This window comes from Scylla paramamosain, chromosome 4 (assembly GCF_035594125.1).
Source record: "Scylla paramamosain isolate STU-SP2022 chromosome 4, ASM3559412v1, whole genome shotgun sequence".
Classification (NCBI taxonomy): Eukaryota; Metazoa; Arthropoda; class Malacostraca; order Decapoda; family Portunidae; genus Scylla; species Scylla paramamosain.
Genome location: NC_087154.1, coordinates 23,322,027 through 23,338,498, shown reverse-complemented (window position 1 = coordinate 23,338,498; position 16,472 = coordinate 23,322,027). Strand labels below are relative to the sequence as shown.

The 16,472-nt window shown below is 46.7% G+C and overlaps 1 long non-coding RNA gene across 3 annotated transcripts in view; it reads right to left on the bottom strand.

Annotated features, from left to right (window-relative positions):
* The window catches only part of LOC135099884 (uncharacterized), a 103,671-nt gene that overhangs the window by 11,109 nt on the left and 76,090 nt on the right, over positions 1 to 16,472 (bottom strand). The window lies entirely within an intron of this gene.

Below are 16,472 nucleotides of genomic sequence, written 5' to 3'. Positions count from 1 at the left end.
GACGTCACAGAAATACCAGGAATGCAGGCGTGGAGATCTACAATAGGAAACAAATAGAAATGCAATGCGAATGGAAACATGATACAATGAGAGGAGGATGCAAGGCCGACAACCACAAACTAAAGGAGAGGATAGTGGAGGGCGTGGGAATGCCGGCGTGCGTCACAACAGGAGAATGAAAGGAGCACGGCTTTATGGGATGGGTGGTGGGGGGGGTTCAGAGTAGCAAGTGCGGGTGGAGGGAAGGCTTGGGGAACGCCACTCTACGGAGAACGCAACCCGGTGTTACCTTACGGGTCGGGAGACCTGCACGCCAAGCCGGGGCAGATACGCGGTGCCGGGACTCAGCGGCAGTGATGAGGCAACAACGACGACGTGAATTGCCTGATGGTGTGTGGTTGGTGTGTGAGCGGCGGACACTTAGCGACGAAAACTGATGACGACGAGGCACAAGCGTGAAGGGGAACCACGGATGAACGTACACCCAATCACCACACACACACACACACACACACACACACACACACACACACCATCCAGCCCTCAAATACCAGAAGGGACATTACACAGGTGATCGATATCCCCAACCCGGCCATGTGTACTGTAAGAATCCGAGTGTATTTCTTTGCTCTGGGCTGGCCGATACATGGAACCATCCATTGCTATCATACGTGTGTGTGTGTGTGTGTGTGTGTGTGTGTGTGTGTGTGTGTGTGTGTGTGTGTGTGTGTGTGTGTGTGTGTGTGTGTGTGTGTGTGACCTTTTCTGAAAACTTAAGTGTTTTTTTCACATTTCCCTATCTAGCAAACTTCTTTACTCCAAAATTAGTTATACTTTTTATTATTATTTCTCTCTCTCTCTCTCTCTCTCTCTCTCTCTCTCTCTCTCTCTCTCTCTCTCTCTCTCTCTCTCTCTCTCTCTCTCTCTCTCTCTCACACACACACAATACAAAGTAGTAAAAAAAATCCCGTTCCAATTTAAAGGATAAATATTTCCAGGCTTCACGGGGTCACTAAATGAGATAATTCGACAATTTATGGGATAAACTCCTTGAAAAGTGAGATATATTGCATCGAGTGGAAGAAAATTATGAGCCATTTTGGTTTGGAAAATTCTGTGTTGCCGCTTGAGAGGAAGGAGACGCGGACGAGAGGTTGGCGTGAAGTTAAAGGACAAAATTCAACTACACACTACATTCCTAGATTCCAAAAGTATTACTAACCTGCAGGGCGGAAATTGTTACCACCATGTATTGTATTTACTTGTATTAATGATGTTTTTACGTACATGATCATTTTTGCGGTCTCTTGACTGAACAGTGGGCCTTTTTTTCACCTTTTTTTCTGCTCTTCACCGGTGTCTCTTATGCATAAAACAAGACACATTTTCCTCTATGATAAAAGGCAGCAAATACAGAATGGCGTACGTAAATAACCAAGAAATGACAGGCCACACGAGTATAAAACCTTACACGCCGCTACACCGTGAAGGAAGCAATGCCTCGTGTGTGAAAGATACGCCTACGTGTGAGGAGCCTTCGCCTTTACTGTCCTGCATCTTTTACTTTACTGGGCAGTGTAGCTTATCACAAGGCCAACAGGTGTGCTATTTTTTGTTCTGTGTTACTGTGGGTTTCCTTTATATCACGGCGGCACGAGGTTCGGGTGCTCCCAGTGTCCCTTATGCACGAGGTTTTGGATGATCGCCGCGTCACTTCCGGTACAAAGCAGCGGCAAGGGTTAGCAAGTAAAAAAAACGTTGATGGTAATGATGGCCTACGGGGAGAGTGGTATTTCTGGGAGTGACGAGGCGGGGATCGAACTGTCTACTTCTAAATGCCAACCCGGGGCGCTATGGGGCAGTAGCCATGCTTAGCCCTGATGGGAGGAAGGTGGTGCCGCAGGGTGCTACGAGGAGGTACCGGAAAATTTGTCGCGTTATGTGGTACAGACATGCTACCATCGATGCTTCTCTCGACACTAATCGAAGTGAAAGGTGTGTGTGTGTGTGTGTGTGTGTGTGTGTGTGTGTGTGTGTGTGTGTGTGTGTGTGTGTGTGTGTGTGTTTGTGTGTGTGTGTTGGGACTCTCTGTTCTATGGTGTAGTGTGGTGTGGTGTGGAGTGTATTCCTCGTGTTGAGTGGTGTGCTAGACATGTGTATGTTCGCATTATACTGTGGTGTGGTGTGGTGTGGATAGTGCCGATGTGGTTTGATATGGTGAGTGGTGAGTGGTAGCCGTGAGGTAGTGTGGTGTGTGGCGGTGATACAGTGTGCATCGTATCTGGTCCGGCAAGATGTGGTGTGGTGAGTGCTGAGTGGCAGCGGTGTGGTAGTGTGGTGTGTGGTGGTGATACAGTCGTGTGATGCCTGGTCCGGCAAGGTGTGGCGTTTCGTGTATACATGACTGTGTGCAGACAAGTATACTTGAAAGTGTGCACATATTTCTAACTGCAAGGATGGTGGAGCAAGTGTCTTTCTTGAAGCACATCCCCCCACCTCCAGCACATCCCCACCACCCTCCAGCACCCCCCAACCCCCGTCCCGAGCCAGCACCTGCATGCCTGGCGCCACTTTCCGGAGTTTCCAGAGCATGGCACGTGATCGATGGCGTGAAGGCGCAGCGCCAGACAATTGCTGCTTACACTTCAAAATACCATAGCATTATTTTTTTCTACATATACTCATCTACAAGTGCACATTCATACATTTCTGAAGCGATTCAAACACAATGCTTAAGTTATATTTAGGATTCTCACATAAGAAAAAGTAACAAATTCATAACATCATTAGTTTTCATGGCGATTCCAATTTTCCTCTATTACAAAATATAAATATTTCACTTGATACACTACTTGAATGGAGAGAGAAATAGCAGATGAAACTTAAATTAACGAACCTTTGGTAAGTAAAAATAATACTTGTGATAATTATACTTCAAAGTGTACAAGTTCAGGCATAAAAAGCTGTGAAGGAGATCCCAAACTTCTGACGAGTTCTGATTTTCATCTATAGATTTGTGTATTATTGTTCGGAATCCAGACAACAAAATGTTATTGATCTTTCACAATAAGCAAAAGTAACAAAAATACTGACGGTACCTGAGACTATTATAACCTAAGTTAGGCCTCATCTACATCGTGTCTTCGCAAAGACTGAATCTCTCAGCGCGCCCAACACCTTTTCTTCTATTGTCATTACACGAGCCTCGTACGTGTGGTTTATAAGTGTGTTTATCCAGCACCACCACAAAGCCACTACACTTCCCAATATCGAATTCCATGGAATTCGATGACACAAAAATTATTCTTTATCCTACACTTGGGCTGGAAAAGGAATTTTTTGCATTTTTTATAGCTTTCAAGATTCTTCATGTGTGCGAAAACTCTGACAATCAGCATACAGTAAATGAAAAAGGAAAAGAAAATAAGTACACAGAGGGTTTTTCCCTTCGCTTCCTAATTGTTCAGAGAGAAAAGCATGCACGCGACAAGGAGTGGAAGACACGGCGGCACAACAATAAAAAAAAGTCTTAAAACAATGGTGTTCATCCGCCTCTCCCTCCCGCACACGCACTTAACGCTTCTCTCTCTCTCTCTCTCTCTCTCTCTCTCTCTCTCTCTCTCTCTCTCTCTCTCTCTCTCTCTCTCTCTCTCGTCACACTTGCAACGTAGCTCAACTATATCTTCCGTGTTTTAGCTCAAAAACATCACACCAACAACATCATAATTACGATACAAGAACAGCGTGAAGGAGACCATTACAGCGCGCGCGCGCGCGCGCGCGCACACACACACACACACACACACACACACACACACACACACACACACACACACACACACACACACACACAGCAGCAGCAGCAGCAGCAGCAGCAGCAGAAGTAGCAGCAGCAGCCTCGCGGCGTGGAAGGGCCAGCCAATCCTAGGTCATGTCCGCGGCGAGGCAGCGGAGTGGCCCAGGGGGTTGAGCGTCTCAAGATGGGAGAGGGAAAAGAGAGGGGCAAGAAAAGGACGATTAACACTGAAAATTTGTTCCAATCCTTTGTTATTTTACCGGGTAATCACGTGAATCTCTCTCCTCTCTCTCTCTCTCTCTCTCTCTCTCTCTCTCTCTCTCTCTCTCTCTCTCTCTCTCTCTCTCTCTCACACCCAGCACAGAGATCAATGACCACCACCGTATCTTACCACCGGAAGTTTTGTAGAAAGAACATTAAATAAAGAATAATGATAACAATAAGAGGGGAGAAAGATCCTCCGTTTTAGCAGAACCGGAAGAAGTTGAGAGCTGGTGTCAGATTTTGCCGGAAGTACTGGAGGCTATTAGAGTCGCTTGAGAGCGAGAGAGAGAGAGAGAGAGAGAGAGAGAGAGAGAGAGAGAGAGAGAGAGAGAGAGAGAGAGAGAGAGAGAGAGAGAGAGACCTCATCACCATCACTGCCTGCTTCCATTCTACCCTCACTTTCTCACAATTACCGACTTAATTTGCAAATAAACTACAAAATCTGTGTTCTTGCCATCATTACCTGCCCGTGTTTGGGAGGGACAGATGTGTGCCTCTTACCTGCACGCACGCACACACACACACACACACACACACACACACACACACACACACACACACACACACTTCTCCTTTCCGTTCCCGCTCCTCCTTCTATCACCACAAACAGAATCCGCAAGAACCAACAAGAAGTCTGTTGCTGCTCGTCCTTCTTTTGTATTCATCTAGTGTTCCTCCTCCTCCTCTGCTGCTGCTAGACATAATGTTACAGTTTTACTCATGAGTCCAATAAATAAAGAATAAAATGTCTGTTGCCTTTACAATACATTTCAGCAGATTGTGTTTCGCCATCACTGCCTGATGGTAGTGATGGTGGTTGATGAGAGTGATGGGCAGTGATGGGACGCTGAGTGGTGAAGGTGGTTATGGTGGTGGTGGTGGTGACAGGGATGGGGGGTAATGGGTGGTGATGGGAAGTGGTGGAGAGTGACTGAATAAAGGAGTGGTGATGAGCGTTAAAATTTGTGATGGGGAATGGTAGGTGGTGGTGGTGGTGGTGGTGGTGGTAGCGGGAGCATGATGATGATAATGATGATGATGATGATGATGATGATACAGAGAGAGAGAGAGAGAGAGAGAGAGAGAGAGAGAGAGAGAGAGAGAGAGAGAGAGAGAGAGAGAGAGAATGTGTGTGTGTGTGTGTGTGTGTGTGTGTGTGTGTGTGTGTGTGTGTGTGTGTGTGTGTGTGTTCTCTGAAGACTGCTTGCATATATCATAACAAACACGTAACACCTTTCTGTCTGACCTTCACACCGTCGCACCTTGAAAGTCATTAGGAATTTCAACGCATAAATTTTTCTACGATTTGTAATACCTTTATAAACTCTCACTTGATTTGTAAAACCTTGATAAACTCTCATCCCGTGAGCGAGCGTGGCGTTGGGGTGGTGCAGCTTGTACTGAGAGGAGGTTACTGAATGCCTGGTATGTATGGTGTTACTTGTCATCATCCACAACACTTCATAAGTCCCAAATATCCATTCACAATTGGGAGGCAACAGGCAACATGCATGAATTCACCACTACTTCACCACTCATAAATGTACGAGTGAGCGAGCGAGTGGGTGGGTGCGATGGTGAAATGTTTACGTGAGACATAAAAAAGAACGAATATCACCAAACCTTTCGAGATTCCTTGTGATGTTACACCATCTAATGTAAAGTAAGAGATGAAGGATCATAAAACTCTCTGACATGAATTCTAATTTACGTAAAAAGAATATTAGACAAAAGAAAGAACAGGAAAGCATGGGTTAAAATAAAAGTACAGAGGACTGAGATCCACCGGAGGATGTGAATTAGGTGTTAACCTCAGTAATATGATCTGTGAACATGTGCCAAACAGCCGGTCTCTGTGACTTCCACAGACACTTTACTTGCGTCTTTGCTGTGGTCCATGAGTGCGCTGCGCTGCTCTTCACCTCACACCTGCACGCCGCCACACGATACTCGATAAATTGTTACATGTTGTCAGAAAAAAATAAGAAGAATTAGAAGAAAATCGTAGTAGCAGAGCTTCGTATTATACAAACTTTTACATCTCAGACGCACTGCATGTAGATTTACGACCTGCTTCTCAGTACTGTGGGCGCGGCAAGAAGTGAAGGTGGCGGGCTGGGACAACCATCTCCAGGAACTCAATAATACCAGAAAAAAAAAATAACAACAAGCGGAGGAAGTTATATCTTTTTTTTTTTTGTTCTCATTTTACATTATATTGTCATCTCCGCTTTTTTCTTCTTCTTTTTGGAATGCCACCTTGCAGTTACGGAAAGAAGCAGGTTTATATAAAGTACACTTTTTTACTTTTCTTACAGTTAGTCATTAGGATTCCTTGCACGTTTACCATTACGGAACAGCTACATGCAGAATGGCCATTTCCCCACGGTCCGGCGAGCAGCAGAGCACCAGGTGTTGGGGAACGAGGGCGAGGGGGATGGGGGTGGGGGGATGGTCACGATGTCATCACGTGTGCGGCGGGAGGAGCTGGCACCACTCTGACACCTCGACACGCTGACCTGACCCCACGCTCACGAAGTGCTGGCTGGCGATGCTGCGGCGGGTGGAGCAAGTTATGTTTCTTATAGTGTGATGAGTAAACGAAGTATTATGTTTTCTGTTATGAAACAATGAGAAACTGATGTGTATTTATGTTTTTTCTTGATTAATCTTTTTTTTATTTTCCTTGTTAGTGCCTTCATCTTTTTATTCTTGTTATTCCTTTTGTTTTATTGTTCGTGTTCTAGATCTTCTTGCTCCTTCTTCATCTTTTCCATTTCTTCTACTACTTCTTTTGTTTTTTTTTTTTGTTTTTTTTCACTATTATTGTAGTTTCTGACAAACATTCACCAGCTCTCTCCCGTGTGCTTACAAATACTCAAGCATCGTAAAGTTTATAGGTAATATCGGCTCTTTTCTTTGTTTTATTGCAACGGATGAGAGTCACTCGCATAGTAATTCTGTTTTTAAAGTTAGAGGTGGCTCACGATTTAACACAAAGTGGTTGTCAGTAAACTTCTTGATTGTTGCTTCTAAAGAGGGAGAAAAAATCACGTTTCCTAACTCTTTTTTCTTTTTTGTGTGTGAGTATTGTGGGTTTTTTATGTTCCTATCTTTGACATCTTCACCGCCATCACTGCTGACACTACCACCACCGCCATCACCGCCATCTTCCTCCTCTTCCTCCTCCTCCTTCACGCCCAATTAGCTTCACCTGTCACTGCCTCCCCACAGCTAGCTAGGTACAACCCTTTCAGCTCCTTCCCCTCCCTTCCCTTCCTTACTCCCTCCCTCAACCCCTCCCTCCCCCTCCTTCCTTCACCTGGCCACTTCCGGAGCGACTTCCTCACCCTCCATCTCCGCCTCCTTCTTTTCCTCCTTCCCCACTGCCTTGTGCCTCCCGCCCCCTCCCTCAGAGGCAGCGAGGCGTAGCGAGGGAGGGAAGGAAGACGGAAATCCAGTGATGTTAGTTTACTTCCTTTGGTTGTCGTCTCCTTCATTTTCCTTTATCTATTTCTCACATTCGCTTTTTATGTGCCTTATGCTTTGCAATAACTGCACCCTCGCCTCCTCCTCCTCCTCCTCCTCCTCTTCCTCCTCTTGGACCGTCGGGGTGTTGTCACCTTCACCGTCGCCGCCAACACCCGGATTCATCGTTGGCGTCTCCCATCTTACGCGGAATCACGCTTCCTTGCCGAGTTTCAAGACAGTAACTCCACCACCGTCCCCCGCGCCCTCCTCATCCGTCACTCACGCCATCTCAAGCTCGAGTGGTTGAATGGAGAAAGAAATCGTGAAAGTCCAGGAAGAGGAGGAAAAATAATGATAATAATACATAAGCTTCCAGTGTCTACGACTTCCGGTGTTCTTCAGCCCCGCGCTGTGTTCTCGCCCACAAGCTGTGCGTTCCGCGCGTCCTCGGCGTCCATGGCTTGTCTGTCCGTCCTCCCCGCCGCCCTCCTGCCACTCTACCTAAAGGAAATTAACTATAATTTTAGATGTGACTCTAAATAAATCCTTCTAGCGTTTAAAGATGGCGGTGAGTTACAAATTACATGGAACTGTATTGACCTTGAAGAGAAACCAAGAGACCGGCGCTGAAAGAGTTGAACGATTCAATATTTTTATGACTTCCACCGCCACTGCCCGCCACTCCCAGCGACAAGATTGTTATCAGAGAGATAGCGTGAGGCACACACGACCCGGCAAGGCCTGGAGGCCCGGGGATGGCGCAGCAGCGGAATGGCAGACACGCGCCTCGAGGCCGAGGAACGCGGTCAATTGGAGGCGATCATGTGTCGAGTCTGTCATTTTCATGGAGATTTTTATGGAGTGTGTTGGAGTGAGGCGGGAGGAGGCGAGATGGAGCTGGTGAAGGGCAAAGGGAAGGGGGAGGAAGCGCTGATGTAATGGAACGTTGCATCGCTGACTTAAGCTCAGAGAGACACTGGTAACTGCTTCTGGCCGCTGCCTCCCCTTCTCTCCTGTTCGTCTCCTTCCTCTCCGTCACACTCCAGCAAGTGGCGGTGAGTCCTCCTCAGCACCATGAATTACCATGACTCACACACTGACCACAAATGCAGGCCATCCACCTCACCAAGACGCGGCTCCCGGCCCGCACCACAGCTAAGCCACGCCGCCTGCCAGGGGAGTCTCCAGATTATAACACGTCTGCCGTGGGGCTCCGTGCGCCCATCGGGCATTACAGCGAAGTGGTACTGGATCAATGTATTTCCAATCTTAAGAAGTTATTGCCTTGTATGAACCCTGATATTGTTCATAATTGTGGCCCTGGTGGAGCTCGGCACCTCGCCTCCCATGCACGAGGTGAGTGCCCGCTCCCACGGTCCGCCTCCCCTCCCTCGCTCAGCCCCACACGCTCCATACCCGCTTCCTGATAACGTCCGTTCTTCACCATCCTGCAGCGGCAGCGGTGGTGCTGGTGTTAGTGGTGGTGGTGGTGGTGGTGGGTGCTACTTACTTAAGTCTTATGTCTAAGTACATGAGAGGCAGTGCCAAGCGAGAAAATAAATTTGTTCTGTTCGTGAATAATAAAAAGAAATCATTACCCATCGCTATACACGCGTCTCTTCAGTTCATGATCATTTGTGCCGTGTGTATCCTGCTGAATGCTGCTTTGTATTTCTCTCTGTCATATTTATTATCTTCTGGCATCAAAACAGTCTTTATTTTTCAGCACCTTCATGAGTGCCATACTGCTGTACTAAATGTTTGTTCATTTCGTTTCAGGAAAACTCACGTTACCTCTCTTCATTTCAGCAAGACTTACTTTCCTTCCCTGCATTTCAGACAAGACTCATGTAAGTTTCCTCTTTATATCTCCGGTCAAGTCTCACTGGTACGCTCCCACATTTGTACGCCTTCTCACGCGTCTCTCACATCCCACACTTTCACTGACTCTCGGGTCGAAAACCACAGTCCCTCTCACATCCTCCCACACTAAAACCTCAACTCCCCAACGCCGATACTCATTGCCGTCATCACCATCATCATCACCATCACCATCATTATCATCACCGCCGGGAACGTCATCCCCTCGCCGAATACAGTTCCCCCTAGCCTCGGCGTGGGCGGCAAACCAATCTAATAGAGAGGGAGAGCAAGGCGGAGACACGCGATACACATGTAAGTGTATCCACTCACCTCGTATCCCCGTGTGACTAATTGCAGAAGCGTCACGCAAATCCACGTGTCTGCATCAAGTGGGGGCAATTAGTATGCGTCCCACAGGTAATGGAGGTGAGGCGAGGCGTGGCAGGTGAGGGGCAAGCAGTGGGAGACAAATTAGCAGGCAAGACATGACGTGTAGGGTGCATGGGAGGGGTGCACGGAGTGACAGGTAGAGTGTAGCAAAGCACGACAAGGTGTGACGGGGAGGTGTGACAGCTGGGGGAGGCCAGAGGTGCAGGTAGACGTGACGCGGCGCATGTGTGTGTGTGTGTGTGTGTGTGTGTTCAGTAGCTACGTGAGTGTTGCTGTGTACAGAGACGCCTACGTGAGAGACAAGGGGCAGGGTTTTAAGCGGGTGTGTATGTGGGGCGGTACACTAGAGAGGAAGAACGGGGAAGAAAAAGGGAAACCAGATAGAGCGGAGGGTGAAGGAGGGAAGAAGGAGCCGAGGGGTTACAAGTGGGGTTGAAGACTTCAGGAAAAGGGGAAGGGTTGAGGAAGAGAGCTAAGGGGAGGTTGGGGGGGGGAAGTGTGTTCAGAGAAGGAAAGCAAGGGCGACCACCTTCTCTATGAACACTTTGAGAGAAGCCAAGTATATGTTTCCAGACAGACAGACAGCCACCTTTCGGTTTTATCATGCAGCTACTGAGAACACACACACACACACACACACACACACACACACACAAATCGTCACCAGCGTTATTATTTTTATTATCAACATCATAATTTTACTTTTCTCCTGCTCATGCCTTTCTTCCTCCTCCTCCTCCTCCTCCTCCTCCTCCTCCTCCTCCTCCTCCTCCTCCTCCTCCTTCTCTGTCCAAGTCCTTCTCTCGTCCTCCTCTTTCTCATCCTCCTCCTCAATCACCACCTCGTTTGCTTGCTTGCTCCCACGACCACAAACAATATCACCACTGTCATCACTACTGCGCTAACACTGTCGTCACCCACCATCACCACCACCACCACCACCACCACCACATCCCTCGCTTCCTCATGACTTGAATGTTCTTTACCTATTCTTACCCTTGGTTTGTGGTTCACCGTCATCACGTGTACACGCTTTCTAGGCAATACAAGACCTCCCCTCCCTTCCCTTCCTCTTTCTCCTTCGTTCTCGTCTCGCTCACGTACATGCACCTTTCGTTCCCTTCCTCTTATTCATCACCACCATACCATTACTACTGTCATTCCTCCTCCTCCTGCTCCTCCTCCTCCTCCTGCTCCGCTTCCTCCTGCTCCTCCCTATCATCATCTCACTCATATAGATCCACCCCATATAATATAGGGCCTGCTATTCTCACCGCCGCCCTCATCACCTCACTCACAATCACCGCCGCCTCCGCCCTCGCCACCTTTCAATCACCTTGGGGAAAGCATGCTGGCGAGGACGTGAGCGAAGGAAGCAAGAATGGAAGCACGCAGGAGGAGGTGGTAAGTGAGGCAACGGGAGTGGGTGGAGTGAGTGCTAGACAAGGAAGAATGTCAAGAAAATAGTTGTCCGGGTGTTACGAGGGAAGAAAAAAAAGGTGTACGTAGATGGGAGGAGGCAGGTGGCAGGCGGCAGGTGTGGTAGCAGTCAATGGTTTTACGAAGGCAGGAAGGAAAATATAACTACATAAATTGCCGGAAGAAGACGCCCAGAGCTACGGCCTGGTAGCGGCGAAGGTGGTCGTGGTTCCTGATTGATTTATGAGGCAGTGACGGGCGCGCTGGTCCGTCACGCTACATTAAGGCTCCTAATGTACCGCCGCGGTATACCAAGATTAACTAACGTCCCAACCACGCCGCCCCGCCACGCCCTCAAGCATCCAGCCCAGGGACCGTCAGGTACCTTGCCGCCGCTCCTCGTCCTGCCCACTCAGCCACGCTGCTGCTGTCACTGGCACGGGTGATGTCAATGCTGCTGATGCTGCTGCTACTATTATTTTTTATCATCACCTTCATTATTATTATTATTATTATTATTATTATTATTATTATTATTATTATTATTACTTTACTACTACAATTACTACTGTTACTAGCACTATTATCATTACTATTGTTATTATCAGTTATTGTTGTTGTTGTTGTTGTTGTTGTTGCTGTTGCTGTTGCTGTTGCTGTTGCTGCTGCTGCTGCTGTTGTTATTAACACAGCATTATTATTTTTCACCATCATCATCACAAGTGGCACCAGTTTTCATGTTCTGTCACGCACCATTGTAGGTTATTTACACTCCAGGAAGGAAGAAAAGGCAGTATTCAGGAAAGACGTACCTTGGTGGCAAAGGTGAAATTAGCTTAATTTGACTTATGTTAAAATCGGAAGCAGGTATGCATCCACAGGTAATGGAGAAAGGAAATGGAACAGAGAGGAAGTGAATAATGGCTTCAAACAGAAACAGTAACACTGGAAGTAGGAGGAGGAGGGGGAGGAGGAGGAGAAGCACCCGCGGCACACAGGAAAGTTGTGGGAAACTCCTGCGCAGCACCACAATTGTCATCGAGACACAAAAGGACAAGCTATCAAGACAAAGCAATGCACACATACCAAAAATGTACAAGTAAATAAAAAAAAAAGACAAAGTAATCAACACGAGCAACACTCAATTTAATGTGGGAAAGACAGAATACGCATCGGCACACAGAGATATCGTAACAATAGAGAACATTGGGTCTGGAAAGGAATCAGGAAGCTTCATATCGCAAGGCTACAAACAATAGGAATATGAAGATCAAAACAGGAACAAAAGAACAATATTTACAGAAGTACAATGGTGTTATAATACTCCTCTTGTGTCACCAGTGATAAGCAAACAACACACACTCCTCCCTCCACTCTCCCTAGGTCAGTTTACGTCTCCATCCCCATCATCAGCGTTGCTTCTTACCAGCGTTGGGGACTACCTAAGGAAGGCGCACAGAGGCCCTGGATGACCTTCGCGGGGCTCACACACTCGCCACGAGGCCCTTCACTCTCCAGGCCTTCCCACCCCTTCTGGTCGGCACCTGTCATTCATCAAGTAGTTTGGGCAGAACCTACTGACCCACCCTCGCCGCCACAACTTCCTGCAGCCCACACCCCTTCCCCTCCACGCTTCCCTCATGGCTGCCCTCATCCCGCCCTCTCATGGCAGTCAGGCGGCCTCCTTTCCACCAGAGCGTGCACAACACATACAAGGACATTCCTCTCCCTCGCTCCAGACATTACGAGTATGTCAAACCGCCGTCCACACGCCCGTCAGTGAAACACACGCCTCGCTCTTTGGTGACCCGAAGTCGCATTAATATCGGAACTTTTTTGAGTCATCACACTACACTATGTGGCTGCTCTTTACTTAGAAACCACGTATAGTAGTCGTGATGATGATGATGATGATGATGATGATGGTGATGGTGATGATGATGATATTATTATTATTATTAGTAGTAGTAGTAGTAGTAGTAGTAGTAGTATCATTATTATCATTAATATTATTATTAATATTATCATTATAACAACAACAATAGCAATCGTTGCCTGGACTTCACTGACATGTTCCCTGGCTGCCAAGGTGAGGGCGGAATCTCTCCCCATACAAGCCAACAGTGTTGCCATGAACATCATGCTACATTCCCGTTTTCTGACCATGGTCTCGTCACACAGCGAAGTGACGAGTGTCACAGGCTTGTCATGATCATTACAATTTTTTTTTTTATCCAAGTAAATACACATGAACGGTAATAACAACACTGCGCCCGCGCCAGTGGACCACCAGGACAGTGTATATTTAAGTATAGTATGTAATACATTAGTATATTAGTATACGGTACAGTACACTGTGGTACATTTATTTATACTGAAGGCAACAGCAACTCCTCCAGCGTGCTGGTGAACACATTCCTGGCCATCATGTTCTAAATGTTTAGCTGGTTGCAGTTGTTTCACGACACGCACATGTGGTATGCTACGAGCAGAAGTTTACGTAAATACAAGTAGACACAAGTAGTGTTGTGTTGGGCATGGCTGCTGGACTGTTTTGGTTCCGTCCACAACCATCAACAGGCAACGTAACCACTGGACATGGCTCTCCCGGCACGAGCTCATCCGTAACTTAGGGCAACCATACCAAGGATACCAGCGGCTGGTGTAACCGACTAACCACTCCTTCAAGGCCACACCACAACACGCTCCACACCCTCCACGGGCAATCCTCCAACACCACCAAAAAAAAAAAAAAAGAAAATTATATATATATATATATATATATATATATATATATATATATATATATATATATATATATATATATATATATATATATATATATATATATATATATATATATATATATATATTTTTTTTTTTTTTTTTTTTTTTTTTTTTTCTTCATTAATATGAAGTCTTCATATACCGCGCCGCTCTTAACAGTAACTTTGAACGGTCTAAAGACGGGACCATGTCCTCCCCTGCTGTGCTGCCCTTCTCCCTCTCGTCACCTCCCTTGGCTCCCTGCTCCCTTCCCTTTCTCATTCCTTCTCTTCACGGACAGTTCCTCCCTGGTCTCCACACCACTCCTTCCCTCGCACACACCACATCGCCTGCTTCAACATTCCTCCCCACTCCCGCCCCCCCCCCCGTCACCTTTCTTTACGTCTCTTCCTGTAAGTCACACACCCTCCCTGGACTTCCCACACACTGCACCCATGAGTCGTGATGCACACTAATGAACACATGCATGCACGCACACCACACCACCACCACACTAACCTTGATATCCACCACTGGAAAGAACAAAACTAACGTTCACGTGGCAGATACCCCATATCAGAAGACTGTTTATGACTTTACACGAAATGGGACTTACTTGTATTAGATGCGATAACTTCCTGATTGCTTATCCCCGTAAATATGAAGGAATAAAAACTCCTCAGGCGTAACCAGCGATATGAACGATTGTGACACTGCAATAGAAGATGGCAGGTGCGTTGCAGGTACAGGTGTACGTGCAAAGAGAGAGAGAGAGAGAGAGAGAGAGAGAGAGAGAGAGAGAGAGAGAGAGAGAGAGAGAGAGAGAGAGAGAGAGAGAGAGAGAGAGAGTGGGGGAGAGGTAATCAGTCATCTTTATTGTTACTCTGGAAAAGATTTGTTAGGCTAACCATCGCGTGTTGGGCTCTGACTTTCCCAACCTGATGTTACTAGACCTGTGTGTGTGTGTGTGTGTGTGTGTGTGTGTGTGTGTGTGTGTGTGTGTGTGTGTGTGTGTGTGTGTGTGTGTGTGTGTGTGTGTGTGTACTGTAGATGACGTTATACTGTGAACTAATGATACTGTTACATATTGCAGACGCCTTAAACAATAAGAGAGAGAGAGAGAGAGAGAGAGAGAGAGAGAGAGAGAGAGAGAGAGAGAGAGAGAGAGAGAGAGAGAATGTTTCCACGCCACACGGTCATCACAAGTCACTGGATTACCACATCCACATGATAAACGGCAGTCTCAGCATCATCCGTCTTGAGATTCCCCGAAAAAAAAGGTTTCGTGAATATAGGAGGAATGAATGAAGCTGTCATGAGCTTCCTGCAGAGAGAGAGAGAGAGAGAGAGAGAGAGAGAGAGAGAGAGAGAGAGAGAGAGAGAGAGAGAGAGAGAGAGAGAGAGAGAGAGAGAGAGAGAGAGAATTCCATAAAATCATCTCAATCCATATAATGCCATGGAATTACGGAATACACACAGACGAATGAATAGGTTCCATTACAGAATCGAATATGAAGCTTCGAGACAAGGTAAGATCAGACAAGTTTAGTAACACGAGGAACAGATGGACATAAGTAAACACATATTATACAGGGACTTGACACGTGAGGGATGACGGTCTTTTTGTTTTTCTTGCGTTATGTTCCTTTCTCTCTGGATTCTTTCCCCTAAACAGCGCTGTTGAGCAGGGATTACTCACTTCTTCCTGTTTTCCTTACTTTATTATGATCTTATGATTCCAATCTCTGCCCTAAACAGCGTAGTTCAACCAGGATTACTCATTTCTTGGTTCACTTATTTTTTATGTTCTTTTAGCTCTCTGGATTGTATGCCCTTACCAGCGTTTTCCAGCCGAGATTACTGACTTATTCTTGCTTCCCTTCCATTCTTATGTTACTTCGGTTCCATGGATACTATGCCTCAAAGCGTGGTCCAGCCCGGCGCCACAACCAGGGGAAGTCACCGTTACCCTCTTGGACCTCTTAAGTTCTGGATTACAAAGTTGGAGGCGATGCAAATGCTGAACTTATCATAGCCATTCACCCACAACTGCCTCCACTCCCCCCACGCCAAACGACACGCGCTGCCGACTCTGGTAAAGCATTATTAGCATTACATTACACAAGCCCGATACATTTTAATCATCGTGCAGCACTACAAGGATCGCAAGGATGCTACAGCTAGAAAGTGCCCTCAAGATTAAGCTTTTTAATATTTTTTTTTTCTTACACGGCTAAAGTGAAGGAGAAATCCATTAATTCTTGACCTCACTGTTCGTTAAGATATGGTAGGTGCCTTGCATATCACCCACTTGAGTCAGTCTTTGTCTGATTACCTTATTCTTGCGGTGGAAAGACTGAAAATTGTTTACTAATCTCTAAGTCAACTCAATATCTCGGTACTTCATGCACTCAGTTGCGTAACATCGTGCAATGCCTCACCTTTTGGTAGTGACGTACACTCTCTTGTTTAGATTAATGAGGCAAGGAAGGCTTCACACTCA